Consider the following 13,786-nt stretch of genomic DNA (forward strand, 5'->3'; position numbering starts at 1 on the left):
TAACTTAAGAACTTAGTACAAGAACAGTGCTGGGCAGACTTCTACAGTCTGTGCCCTGAGAAAGGCAAGGACAAATCAAACTTGGGTATAAAGTATCACATACCATGTAAAATGAGTTTATCTTGTTGGGCAGACTGGATGGACTGTTCAGGTCTTTATCTGCCATGATTTACTATGTTACTATGTTACTCTTTGGGGTTCTACATGGAATGTTGCTACTAATTGGGATTCTGGAATCTTGTAACTCTTTAGGATTCCATAATCTTCAGAACTTTTAGTACAAGAACAGTGCTGGGCAGACTTCTATGGTCTGTGCCCTGAGAATGGCATGGACAAATCAAACTCAGGTATACATATAAAGTATCACATACCATGAGAATGAGTTTATTTTGTTGGGCAGACTGGATGGACCGTTCAGGTCTTTATCTGCCATCACTTACTATGTTACTATTCAGCTTATTTTTGAAAGAGATCGCCGGCCATCTTCCGACACAAATCGGGAGATGGCCGGCAATCTCCTGAAGTCGGCCAAATCAGTATAATCGAAAGCTGATTTTGGCTGGCTTCAACTGCGTTCCATTGCGGGGCTGGCGAAAGTTCAAGCGGACGTGTCGGCACAGTAGCGAAGGCAGGATGGCAGGAAGGCAGAAGGTAGGAAGGCAGGGCGGGACAGGGGCATGCGTTGAGACGGCCGGCTTTGCCCGATAATGGAAAAAAGAAAGCCGGCCTTGACGAGCATTTCGCTGGGCTCACTTGGTCCCTTTTTTTCAGGTCCAAGTCCCCAAAACGTGCCCTAACTGACCAGATGACCACTGAAGGGAATCGTGGATCACCTCTCCTGACTTCCCCAGTAGTCACTAACCCCCTCCCACCCTCAAAAAAACAACTTTAAAAACCTTTTTTGCCAGCCTCAAATGTCATACTCAGGTCTATCGCAGCAGTATACAGGTCCCTGGAGCAGTTTTAGTGGGTGCAGTGGACTTCAGGCAGGCGGACACAGGCCCACCCCCCCACCTGTTACACTTGTGGTGGAAAATGGGAGCCCTTCAAAACCCACCCGAAACCCACTGTACCCACATGTAGGTGCTCCCCTTCACCCCTTAGGACTATGGTAGTGGTGTATAGTTGTGGGGAGTGGGTTTTGGGGGCTCAGCACCCAAGGTAAGGGAGCTATGCACCTGGGAGCTATTTTAATTTTTTTAAAAACTTTTTAGAAGTGCCCCCTAGGGTGCCCGGTTGGTGTCCTGGCATGTCAGGGGGACCAGTGCACTACGAATGCTGGCCCCTCCCACGACCAAATGCCTTGGATTTGGCTGGGTTTAAGATGGCCGGCTTCGGTTTCCATTATGGGCAAAAACCGAGGCCGGCCATCTCAGACCTGGCCATCTCTGACATTTGGGCGGCCCCAACTGTATTATCGAAAAAAAAGATGGCCGGCCATCTTTTTTGACAATACGGTTGGCTCTGCCCACTTGCAGAGCCGGCCATGGAGATGGCCGGCACCGTTTGAAAATGCCCCTCAATGTTATTATATAGGAAATGACAGCAGATAAAGTCCTGCACGATCCTTCCGGTCTGCAGAAGAAGGTGGCGAGAACCACACCCACCACTCAATACAGGTGCTAACTCCATATGGGCAGTTACATATGATACCACCCAGCATGCCAGTAGTCCAAAGAGTGGTTTTATTATTCTGGCTGCAGCCCAGATCACATTCCTTATCAGTACATGATTAAACCAGTAATGCAACCATATTGTTCACTATCAACATTTTACTTGCTAATCAACCTTAAGATGTCTTCCCCTCCCCCACACAGCGCCTGCACTCACAGCAGATGATATGAGTATGATATCAAATACGCAAACTTGACCATGATCTGTTTTTGCCTTTCTTGGGACACAGGCCATAGAAGTTTGCCCGGCGCTGGCCTTTCTTCCCAACAACTGGATTTGCTATCACGGCACCACTCATGTCCGCCATAACATCTCAGCGTTATTCCCAGATATTCAATGCCAGGTTACGTCCAAGCTCTGCCATTGGATATCTGGCTTTATGCAGTCGGCTAACTCATATGGGGTTAAGTGTGATATTCAGCGACACTGCATAAAGGTAGGACTGACTTTTATATGGTCCAATTTGGCCACTTAACTTAAGGCCCCTTTTATTAAGCTGCGGCAAAAGGACCAGTGCATGTTTTTGACGTGCGCTGAGGCTCCCTTTTACCACAGTGGGTAAAAGGCTGTCATTTTTATTTCTAAGAAATGGCCATGCTTTAAAGTGATCCACTTGCCGCGCGGCCATTGGGGGGGGCACTTACTGCCACCCATTGTGGTGGCGGTAAGCGCTCCTGCGCTAACCTGGCAGCAGTGGCGTAGCTACGTGGGGCCAGGGTGGCCTGGGCCCCCGTAGATTTGGCCCTGGACCCCCCTGCCGCCGACCCTCTCGACCCCCCCTCCCACCGCCAACCATCCGTCGCCTACCTTTGCTGGCGGGGGACCCCCAACCCCCGCCAGCCGAGGTCCTCTTCTTCTCGCAAAAGGCTTCCTTCTGTTTCTGACCTTGGCTGGCGGGGGTTGGGGTCCCCCGCCAGCAAAGGTAGGCGACGACGGGTTGGCGGCCGGGGGGGGGTTGAGAGGGTCATCGGCAGGGGGGGGGCAAAGTTGGTGGTGGCGGCGGTGGCGGGGTCCGCAATGGCGGCGGCGGGGAGGGGGCTAAAATGTGCCCCCTCTCCTCGGGCTCTGGACCCCCTCCCACCAAAGTCTGGCTATGCCCCTGCCTGGCAGTAACTGGGCAGCAAGCAATACTGCCTGAGTAACGCTCCATCTCGTCCTGTTTTTAAATCTATGCTGAAAGCCCACCTTTGGCTTTTAACCACTGCTCATTTGCCCTCCTCCTCCTTTTACCCATTAATTCCCTTGCCCGTTCTATGTCTTGTCTATCTGTTCTACCTAGATTGTAAGCTCTTTGAGCAGGGACTGTCTCTCTATGTCAAGTGTTCAGCGCTGCGTGCGTCTGGTAGCGCTATACAAATGCTATTAGTAGTAGTAGTAGTAGTAGTAATTACTGGCGCTATAAAAAAAAATAAAAAATTTTGTAGCGCCGGATATGGTGCACACTGCCGCCAGGCTGCTGTGGGTAGCCCGGTGGTATTTCCAAATTAGCCAGCAGTAAGCCCATGTTGGGCTTACCGCTGCTTAGTAAAAGACCGCCCTAGGCAATTAAGTGCTGAATGTTGACCCTTAACTGCATAATTGGCAACTCTGCCTTCGGACTGCCCGCAAAATAGCCATCTCTCAGTTTAGCAGTCTCTGGTGATAGCAGTGGCTCTAACCGGTTAAATGCCGCTGAATGTTAGCGGATAATCCTGCAGAAACGATTTAACTGACTAGGAGCCATTTTAGGCCAGTTAAATTGCTTTGAATACCGACCCCAGTATCTTTTATTTTTTTTTTTTCTCTCTGATGCTCCCTCGTCTTCCATGTGAAACCAGGTCCAGTCCAGCCAGGGGCAGTGCACCAGGACCCCTTATTGAACCTTATACTTGTAGGTCCTAAATCCAGCCACTAGGTGTCATCCTTGAGTGATAAGCATGAATCCTCCCCCCCTCCTCCTCCCACCATCTCCCCTGCTACCTGCAGCATCCACGTGGAGGCACAGAGAAAATGGGCCAATGAAATGCGTTTTGGAAAAGTTGGGGTGTGCATTGCGCTTTTGGTTTGTAAGCACAAGCAAAATAAGATGGCGGAAACAGATGCTGTGGAGAAAGCAAGCAACCTGGATGGATCAGATTACTACTACTACTATTTAGCATTTCTATAGTGCTACAAGGCGTACGCAGCGCTGCACAAACATAGAAGAAAGACAGTCCCTGCTCAAAGAGCTTACAATCTAATAGACAAAAAAATAAAGTAATCAAATCAATTAATGTGTACAGGAAGGAGGAGAGGAGGGTAGGTGGAGGCGAGTGGTTACAAGTGGTTACGATCAGATCCAGGAAATGTTCCTTCAGCCACTTTTTGAGGTCGATGTCCTGACCCCAATTTTTCCTATAAATGCACAAGATTCTGCATAGAAAACTTGCATGTGAAAATTGGTCACAGGGTTTGGCAGAAAAAAAAAAGACAATACACCCAATGAAATGTAGTTATCCTTTTTACGAAAACTGTGTGCAAAAACACTTTCGTATGCCAGTTGTGGGAAAAAAGTGTAAATAATCAGTTGTTTTGCATGCTTTTGTATTACAGCAGCTCATTTTTAATAGGATTTGCATAAACTTTCACATGTAGTGGAATGGGCGGGAAAGTTTACTAAAATGATGAGCCCTGTTTTACATGCATTTTGCAAATTGAGTAACCACACACACAAAAATGATATGCGAAAGCCTAAAGTACCAGGGCTTTTTGCACATTTCAGAATGTAGAGTTCTGTGAAAATTTTGCTCTTTAATACATCAATCTCTTTGTGACCTGGGATGTTTCCCTTTATTGAAAGCATAGGAGTATTACAGTGGAGCTTGAAGGTTTACCTGGAGGCAGAATTAGGTCTCAGGTAATTTGGGGGTATGCTCAGAGCTTTCTTTGAAGGGTACTTGGGGGTACTAAGTACCGGCACCTTTTCCATTGTCTTATAAAATTGACCCATGGTCCCCAAGTTTTAATGAAAGAGCTCAGGCTCTACACACCAATTCCGCCTTGTCATAGATTCTGTGACTGGTTGCAGGGGGCCTGGCTATTGTGGGGTGGGTCCTTCCGTGATCACCCCACCCCTGAAGGGCGGCCTGGCATTTGAGTACTGGCACCTTTTTCGCTAGAAAAAAAACACACTGCTCTTTAGGATTCCAGAATCTTGCTATTCTTCGGGGTTCTACCTGGAATGTTGCTACTCTTTGAAATTCTGCATGGAATCTTGTCACTCTTTTTAGCAGGGCTTTTTTTTTGAGGGGGTACTTGGGGGTACTAGCACCTTTTCCATTGTCTGCTAAAATTGACCCATGGACCCCATGTTTTATGAAAGAGCTCAGGCTCTACAATCCAATTCTGCCTTGTCATAGATTCTGTGACTGGTTGCAGGGGGCCTAGCTATTGTGGGGTGGGTCCCTCAGTGATCATCCCACCCCTGAAGGGTGGTCTGGCATTTGAGTACTGGCACCTTTTTCGCTAGAAAAAACCACACTGCTCTTTAGGATTCCAGAATCTTGCTATTCTTCGGGGTTCTACCTGGAATGTTGCTACTCTTTGAAATTCTGCATGGAATCTTGTCACTCTTTTTAGCAGGGCTTTTTTTTTAGGGGGTACTTGGGGGTACTGAGTACCGACACCTTTTCCATCGTCTGCTAAAATTGACCCATGGTCCCCAAGTTTTAATGAAAGAGCTCAGGCCCTACACACCAATTCTGCCTTTTATTTATTTATTGCATTTGTATCCCACATTTTCCCACCTTTTTGCGGGCTCAGTGTGGCTTACAATATGATATGAATAATGGAAATACAATTTGTTACAACTTGGTTATGGATTACATTGTGCAGAGTTATGTGAGACAATCGAAGTATCGTTAAGGAATATAACAATGGAACACAAACATTGAAACATTGGAATGAGACAATGGGAAGCTTAAAGGGCAATATAAGACACTAAGACATATGGAGGGGCATAATCGAACAGAAACGCCTATCTCCATGGGCGTTTATCTCCGAGAACGGGTCCGTGAAGGGGCGGACCCAAGCGTATTTTCGAAAAAATTAGACGTCCATGTTTTATTCGCCAAGTTGTGAGCTGGGCGTTTTTGCTTTTCAGCGATAATGGACAATGAAATCGCCCAGCTCAAAAACGAATAAATCCAAGGCATTTGTTCGTGGGAGGGGCCAGGATTCGTAGTGCACTGGTCCCCCTAACATGCCAGGACACCAACCAGGAACCCTAGGGGGCACTTTTACAAAAACAGAACAAAAGGTAAAAGAGCTCCCAGGTGCATAGCACCCTTCCCTTTTGTGTTGAGCCCCCAAATCCCCCTCAAAACCCACTGCCCACAAGTCTACATCATTACTATAGCCCTAACGGGTGAAGGGGGGCACCTACATGTGGGTACAGTGGGTTTGGGGGGGTTGGACGACTAAGCATTAAGCAGCACAATTGTAACAGGTAGGGGGGGATGGGCCTGGGTCCACCTGCCTGAAGTCCACTGCACCCCCTAACAACTGCTCCAGGGACCTGCATACTGCTGCCAAGGAGGTGGGTATGACATTTGAGGGTCAAAATAAAAAGTTGTGAAACATCATTTTTTGTGGTGGGAGGGGGTTTATGACCACTGGGGGAGTCAGGGGAGGTCATCCCCGATTCCCTCCAGTGGTCATCTGGTCATTTAGGGCACTTTTTGGGGCCTTATTCGTGAAAAAACAGGGTCCAGGAAAAGTGCCCTAAATTCTAGCTAAAAACGCATACTTTTGTCCCATTATCTGTGAAATGCGCCCATCTCTGTTCGGCAGATAACCACGCCCCAGTTCCGCCTTCGCCACACCTCTGACACGCCCCCATCAACTTTGTCCGCATCCGCGACGGAGTGCAGTTGAAAACGTCCAAAAATCAGCTTTCGATTATACCGCTTTATTCGGTTTTGTGAGATAAACGCCCATCTCCCGATTTAGGTCGGAACTTGGGCGTTTTTCTCGTTCGATTATAAGCAGGATGGTATACATATTTCTGTGAGTAAAGGTATGAGTGATGTGAGATTACGGGGGATGAGAGTTCAAAAGTGGTGTATGATGCATTAATGAACAGTGAGTGTGGACTTTATGTGTTTTGGCTTTTTCCGTAGATTTTTTTCAAAAAGATGGGTCTTCAATAATTTGCGGAAGGAAGCTTGCTCGTAGATCGTTCTTAAGTTGCGCGGCAGTGTATTCCAAAACTGCGTGCTCATGTGAGAAAAGGTTGACGAGTGTAGCGTCTTGTATTTCAAGCCCTTGCAATTAGGGAAGTGGAGGTTGAGGAAAGTTCGGGATGATCTTTTAGCGTTTCTGGGTGGTAAGTCTATTAACTCAGACATGTAGGCTGGGGCTTCGCCGTGAATGATTTTGTGGACTAATGCGCATACTTTAAAAGTGACGCGTTCCTTGAGTGGAAGCCAATGTAGTTTCTCTCGTAATGGTTTTGCACTTTCATATTTTGGTTTTCCGAAGATGAGTCTGGCTGCTGTATTCTGGGCTGTTTGAAGTTTCCTCAGTATTTGCTCTTTGCAACCTGCGTATAATGAGTTGCAGTAATCCAGATGGCTGAGTACGAGGGATTGCACTAGGCTGCGAAAGACGGATCTTGGGAAGAATGGTCTTATCCTTTTCAATTTCCACATGCAGTAGAACATCTTTTTTAGTTGTGTTGTTTGCATGAGTTTCGAGTGTTAGAGGGCGGTTGATAGTGACTCCAAGGATTTTTAGCGTTTCTGAGATTGGAAGGTTTAGGTTTGGTGTGTTTATAGTGGTAAATTCATTCGTGTTGTATTGGGAGGTGAGTATCAGGCATTGAGTTTTTTCTGCATTTCATTTCATTTTCATTTCATTTGATTCCTTGACTGGTTGCAGGGGGCCTGGCTATTGTGGGGTGGGTCCCTCGATGATCATCTCACCCCTGAAGGGTGGCCTAGCATTTGAGTATTGGCACCTTTTTTGCTAGAAAAGATGCACTGATAAGAGGGATTACTAAAGGTCAGTGTAGAACTCTCCAGAGTCACTGGAGGGTGGGTTGACGCTTGTGGGTGGACAAGGATCCAGTCCCAAGGGGAGTGTTTGTGGGAAAAGTGCTGAGGGAAATGTTCCTGGCCGTTGAATGACAGTAGGGGAGGAGTTTGTCGTTTATTATTTATTTTTATTTGTGACATTTATATCCCACATTATCCCAAACAAATTTGAGTTCAATGTGGCTTACAATAAATAGTACAGGATACATAACAAAGAACAATTAATAAGATAGTAATTTATTGTATCTGGGATAGCTATGGATGTTTAACGTTTAGAAAATCTATTATGAATGAGAAATTGTACATGAAGCAAAGAGAAAGTTAATGGTAAATAGAGTAATAACCAAGTCAGGTAATAATTAATTGTTTGAGATTTGGTTGTTCTTTGTGAGGGTTTGTTTGAATAGGAACGATTTGAGGATTTTGCGGAATCTGGTATATTCCTGTATATTTCTTATTTTGGGTGCTAAGGAGTTCCACCATTTGGTTCCTGGGTAAGTGAAGTCTACCGAGTGGACAGTTTGGTAGATCACTTTTCATTTTGGGAGGTGTAGTCTGAGACACCTCATATTTACCGTTTCTTTGAGACAAGTTTATTATTGGACCCATATAGTCTGGAGTTGTGCCATTTAGGATTTGAAAGATAAAGTTAGCAGTTAATAAATGTAGTTGGGGAAAGCCTTAGCCCTCCTGCTGTGACCATTGAGGAGAGGGGGAGTCCTGGATGGGTTGAAGAAGCTAAGGCTGACCAAAGGAGAGGTTTCTGTTCATAGCTGCTGAGAGGGGGGGGGGGGGCAGGGGGGGCAAAATTCCCCAGCCCGGGCCTCCAGGGGGAGCCCGGCGCAGGGCTCTCTCTCTCTCGCCTGCCCCTGACGGGACCCGGGTGATTGCGTCCCGAAAGGAGCAGGAGAGAGAAAACTCAGTCGCCGGACCCCCCTTGCATTCCTGCCTGGCAGCTGCTGGGCCCTCAGGCTGCGCATGCTCAGTTTTGAGACCGAGCATGTGCGACCTGAGGAAAGCAGTCGCAGGGGCAGGTAATGCTGTGCAGAGGAAGGAGCTGCGCTCCTTGCAGCTGGCGAGGGCCAGCCAAGGTTCTTCGGTTGGGTGGGCGGACAGGAAGGAGAGGGGGGTGGGCGGTAGCGGCGATGATGATTCTGCCCTGGGCCCGGCTCAGTCTGTCGGTGGCCCTGTTTCTTCCAGTCAAAGCAGTAACGGTGAGGAGGTGGAGGGCTCCAGGTGGGAAATAGAGGATCCCCGCCTAGGAGAAGGAGCAGAGCGGAGTTGTTGAAGGTACATCTTGGGGGAAAGAGTGGACGGAGAAATGAGTCTGGTCCAGGAAGAAGATACTAGGACTAGGGGGCATGCGATGAAACTACAGTGTAGTAAATTTAAAACAAATCGGAGAAACTTTTTCTTCACCCAACGTGTAATTAAACTCTGGAATTCGTTGCCGGAGAATGTGGTGAAGGCGGTTAGCTTAGCAGAGTTTTAAAAGGGGTTAGACGGTTTCCTAAAGGACAAGTCCATAAACCACTACTAAACGGACTTGGAAAAATCCACAATTCCAGGAATAACATGTATAGAATGTTTGTACGTTTGGGAAGCTCACCAGGTGCCCTTGGCCTGGATTGGCCGCTGTCGTGGACAGGATGCTGGGCTCGATGGACCCCTGGTCTTTTCCCAGTGTGGCATTACTTATGTACTTATGTAAGATTGCTTTTTGCATCAGCACTGCAAGCACAGCCTTAGATTGTTCCACCATGAAGGGATAAAGGACAAGAGGAGCTGTAAATATGTACATAATGTAGGAATTACAAATTGCAGGAGAGGATTTACAACATATCCTTGAGTTTGGCTCTGGATTCATTGTTACAGTACATTCATCTTTATTCCGCAACATCCTCTGCAATTGTTCACAGATTTTGGAATTCAAACATGTGTGGGATAAACATAAAGGAATCCTGTTCAGAAGGAATGGATCCTCAGGAGCTTAGCCGTGATTGGGTGGCAGAGCCGGTGGGGGGGGGGGGGGGGGGGGGGGGGGGTGGTTGTGAGGCGGGGATCGTGCTGGGCAGACTTATACGGTCTGTGCCAGAGCCGATGGTGGGAGGCGGGGATAGTGCTGGGCAGACTTGTATGGTCAGTGCCCTGAAAAAGACAGGTACAAATCAAGGTAAGGTATACACAAAAAAGTGGCACATTTCTTGGGCAGACTGGATGGACCGTGTAGGTCTTTTTCTGCCATCTACTATGTAAGACAGGAAAAGTAAGCAAGCACACAAGCAGAGAAAAGCATTTCGTTAAGAGTAAACATAAAACTTCTCTCTCTCTCAAGCACCAATACCCTACAAGTGATCCCAATCAACTAGAGTAGGCTTGCTCAAATAGCCAGTTCTTCAGCATGGCCTTAATTTTTTTTTTATACTTAGTTCACTGTGTAAAGGTAATTTTTTTTTATACTTAGTTCACTGTGTAAAGGTAAAAAGGTATAGAATTCCAGAGATAAGAGACTGCAAAAAAGAATGCACAACAACGAGTCATCTCTAATCGTTCAAAACGAGACCCTTGTAAAGTCATACGTTGATCATTTATGGAGTGTAGCACTGAAGGTGAAGAATGTGGGATAGTCAAAGAGGCCAAGTTTAGAGGAGTACCTTGTCGGAAATCCTTGAAACCTAATAATAAAGCTTAAACAGGATATGATACTGAGTAGTCAACCAGTGATGCTCTTTTAAGGCAGTCGTTAATATGATCGAATTTACGTAAGTGGCAAAATAAACGGGTAGCTGTGTTTTGAAGTGTCTGAAGCCTAGTAAGCAAAATTTTAGTAATCCCGAAATAGATAATGTTACAGTAGTCCATGCGAGTCATAAAAATGGACAATATAAGCAAATGGAATGTATCTTGATCGAAAAATGCATGGACTGATCTTAATTGGTGCAGCAGAAAGGATTGGGATTTGATAGAGCAGCAACCTGTGGTTCGAAAAAGAAAGCAGAGTCCAAAAGGACTCCTAAATGCTTGAAACTAAGAACTGGAGAAATATAGGTACCAAATAGTAGAATTGGAGCAGTAGACCGTTATTAAATGGACTTGGGGAAAATCCACTATTTCTGGGATAAGCAGTATAAAATGTTTTGTACATTTTTGGGATCTTGCCGGGTATTTGTGACCTGGATTAGCCACTGTTGGAAACAGGATGCTGGGCTTGATGTCCCAGTATGGCAATACTTATGTACTTGGGATTCTGAATGGAATCTTACATGGAATGTTGCTACACTTTGAAATTCTGCATGGAATTTTGTTATTCTTTAGAATTCTAGAATCTTGCTATTCTTTGGGGTTCTACATAGACTGTTGCTACTATTTAGGTTTCTGCCAGGTATTTGTAACCTGGATTGGCCACTGTTGGAAACAGGATGCTGGGCTCGATGGACCTTTGGTCTTTCCCAGTATGGCAATATTTATGTAATTATGTACTTACTAGTAAAAAAAGGCCCGTTTCTGACACAAATGAAACGGGCGCTAGCAAGGTTTTCCTCGGAGTGTGTATGTTTGAGAGAGTGTGTGTGAGAGTGACTGTGCGAGTGTGTGTGTGTGACAGAGAGAGAGTGAGACTGGTTGCGTGTCTGTAAGAGAGTGCGTGTCTGAGAATGAGAGTGTGTGCGACTGTATCTGAGACACAGTGAGTGTGAGAGAGAGAAAGTGTGTTTCACACAGATACAGTGTGTGTGAGACAGAGAGTGTGAGAGAGTATGTGCTCCCCTGCCCCCCTCCAGCCACCCATATCCAGTGACCCTCCTCTCCCCCTGCCTCACCTCCAGCCACCCATGTCCAGCAACCCTCCTCCTTCCCTGCCCCACCTCCAGCCACCCATGTCCAGCAACTCTTCTCTCTCCCCTGCCCCCCCCTCCAGCCACCCATGTCCAGCGACTCTCCTCTCTCCCCTGCCTCCCTTCCTGCCACCCAGGTTGTCCAGCGAATGCTTCGGGGCAGGCAGGAAAGAAACCCCAGTCTTGCCTGCCTCCCGCTGCCGGCGCTGACCCTCCCCCATTGCCAGATCGCTCTTCAAAATGGCCGCTGAGACTTCCAGCGGTGGCCTCGCGAGACTTCTGCTGAAGTCTCGGTGGCCATTTTGAAGAGTGATCTGGCAGTAGGGGAGGGTCAGCGCTGGCAGCGGGCAGGCAGGCAAGATTGGGGATCTTTCTTACCTGCCCCAAAGAATTTGCTGGACAATCTGGGTGGCTGGAGGGGGGCAGGGGAGAGAGGCGACCTTGGAGGGGGGGTGTGGAGGGGGGAGCAGTGGCTGCGGTGACCTCAGGAGGGGGGGTGGAGGGTGGGAATGGTGGCGACCCTGGGGGGGGTGGAGGGGGGAGTGATGGTGACCTTGGGGGGGGTGGAGGGGTGAGTGACGGCGGCGGCAATGACCTTGGGGGAGGGGCGTTGCGGTGAGGGTGGCAGGGGCGGGCCTCATGCTGCTGTCGTGCGGTTGGTCAGTGCTGCATGTGACATCAGCCTGGGCTTTGGAGCCTAGCAGACCAACTCCGAAGAAAGCCACAGACACAGGCAGCAAGATAGAACACTGGAGGTGAGAATTATTATATAGGATAATGACCAGTTAGCCAACAGGCAACTGTTTTGTTACTATTTAACACAAGATGGTGATCCGCAAACCACTGTGCAACAACATGCAAGCATTGTTCAAGAGGTAACAAATTTATGGTTGAGGGGTCGACTTTAAATAATAAAAGAATACCATCTGTGTAGATATGAAAGGAGATACATGATCCTTGAATAAGGGTTGCAAGTGGGCTGATGAAAATATTAAAAGAAAGGGTGAAAGAATTGACCCCTGTGGGACGCCGCATGTTAGAGATTTAACCAAAGAGGTGGACTGATCAACAGTGCTGTGAATGGAACGACCTGTGAGAAAAGACTGGAACCATTGAAAGACAGTGCCAGTGATCCCCAGCGATGAAAGTTGTGAGAGCAGCAAAGAAGGATCCACTAGATTCGAAATGCGAAAAAACACAGAAGAAACCAGTCTTCGCAAAAAACAAGCAATGGACAAAACAGCGAAGATGACTCAAAGGTAAAAAAGTAAAGAAAAGAAAAAAGAGAAAATTGTAGAATAAAAAATAATAAAACTAGATGACACTAATAATATAAATACTTTAAAAATGTATTTATTATAAAAATACAAAAAAGGGGGTGATCGAAACTCGACACAGCTGTGTTTCGGCCGGTCAGGCCTGCATCAGGAGTCTCTTCACCATATGTAGTCTCTCTCTCTATTTCTACATTGGATGGTTTATGTATTTGTGTCTGGAAAAACCTATTGAAAAACTGTAACGGGGCTGGTGGTAGGGAGGCGGGGATAGTGCTGGGCAGACTTGTAAGGTCTGTGCCAGAGCCGGTGGTGGGAGGCGGGGCTGGTGGTTGGGAGGCGGGGATAGTGCTGGGCAGACTTGTAAGGTCTGTGCCAGAGCCGGTGGTTGGGAGGCGGGGCTGGTGGTTGGGAGGTGAGGATAGAGCTGGGCAGACTTATACGGTCTGTGCCAGAGCCAGTGGTTGGGAGGCGGGGCTGGTGATTGAGAGGCGGGGATAGTGCTGGCCAGACTTATACGGTCTGTGCCAGAGCCAGTGGTTGGGAGGCGTGGCCGGTGGTTGGGAGGCGGGGATAGTGCTGGGCAGACTTATACGGTCTGTGCCCTGAAGAGGACAGGTACAAATCAAAGTAGGGTATACACAAAAAGTAGCACATATGAGTTATCTTGTTGGGCAGACTGGATGGACCGCGCAGGTCTTTTTCTGCCATCATCTACTCTGTTACTATGTTACTATGTTATCTGCGAAACGACTCTCCGATTTTCTCTTCAAATAAACTTTGTAGCGCTAAGATCAAACTCGAAACAGTATAGACTAGAGAAGCACTAATCGGCGTCTTGCATCTGAGGAATTAAAGCCCGATTGACGGGGATGCTTTGCAAACCCTAACACCAGCTTTGATGTTTGGTGCACTGCCCTCTGAGCATTGGGGAGGAATAGCTAATGCCATG

The 13,786-nt window shown here is 47.3% G+C and overlaps 1 protein-coding gene across 5 annotated transcripts in view; it reads left to right on the forward strand.

Moving 5' to 3' along the window:
- The window catches only part of RASAL1 (RAS protein activator like 1), a 258,927-nt gene that overhangs the window by 17,517 nt on the left and 227,624 nt on the right, over nucleotides 1-13,786 (forward strand). The gene's annotated exons all lie outside the window — the stretch shown is intronic.

This window comes from Microcaecilia unicolor, chromosome 11 (assembly GCF_901765095.1).
Source record: "Microcaecilia unicolor chromosome 11, aMicUni1.1, whole genome shotgun sequence".
NCBI lineage: Eukaryota > Metazoa > Chordata > Amphibia > Gymnophiona > Siphonopidae > Microcaecilia > Microcaecilia unicolor.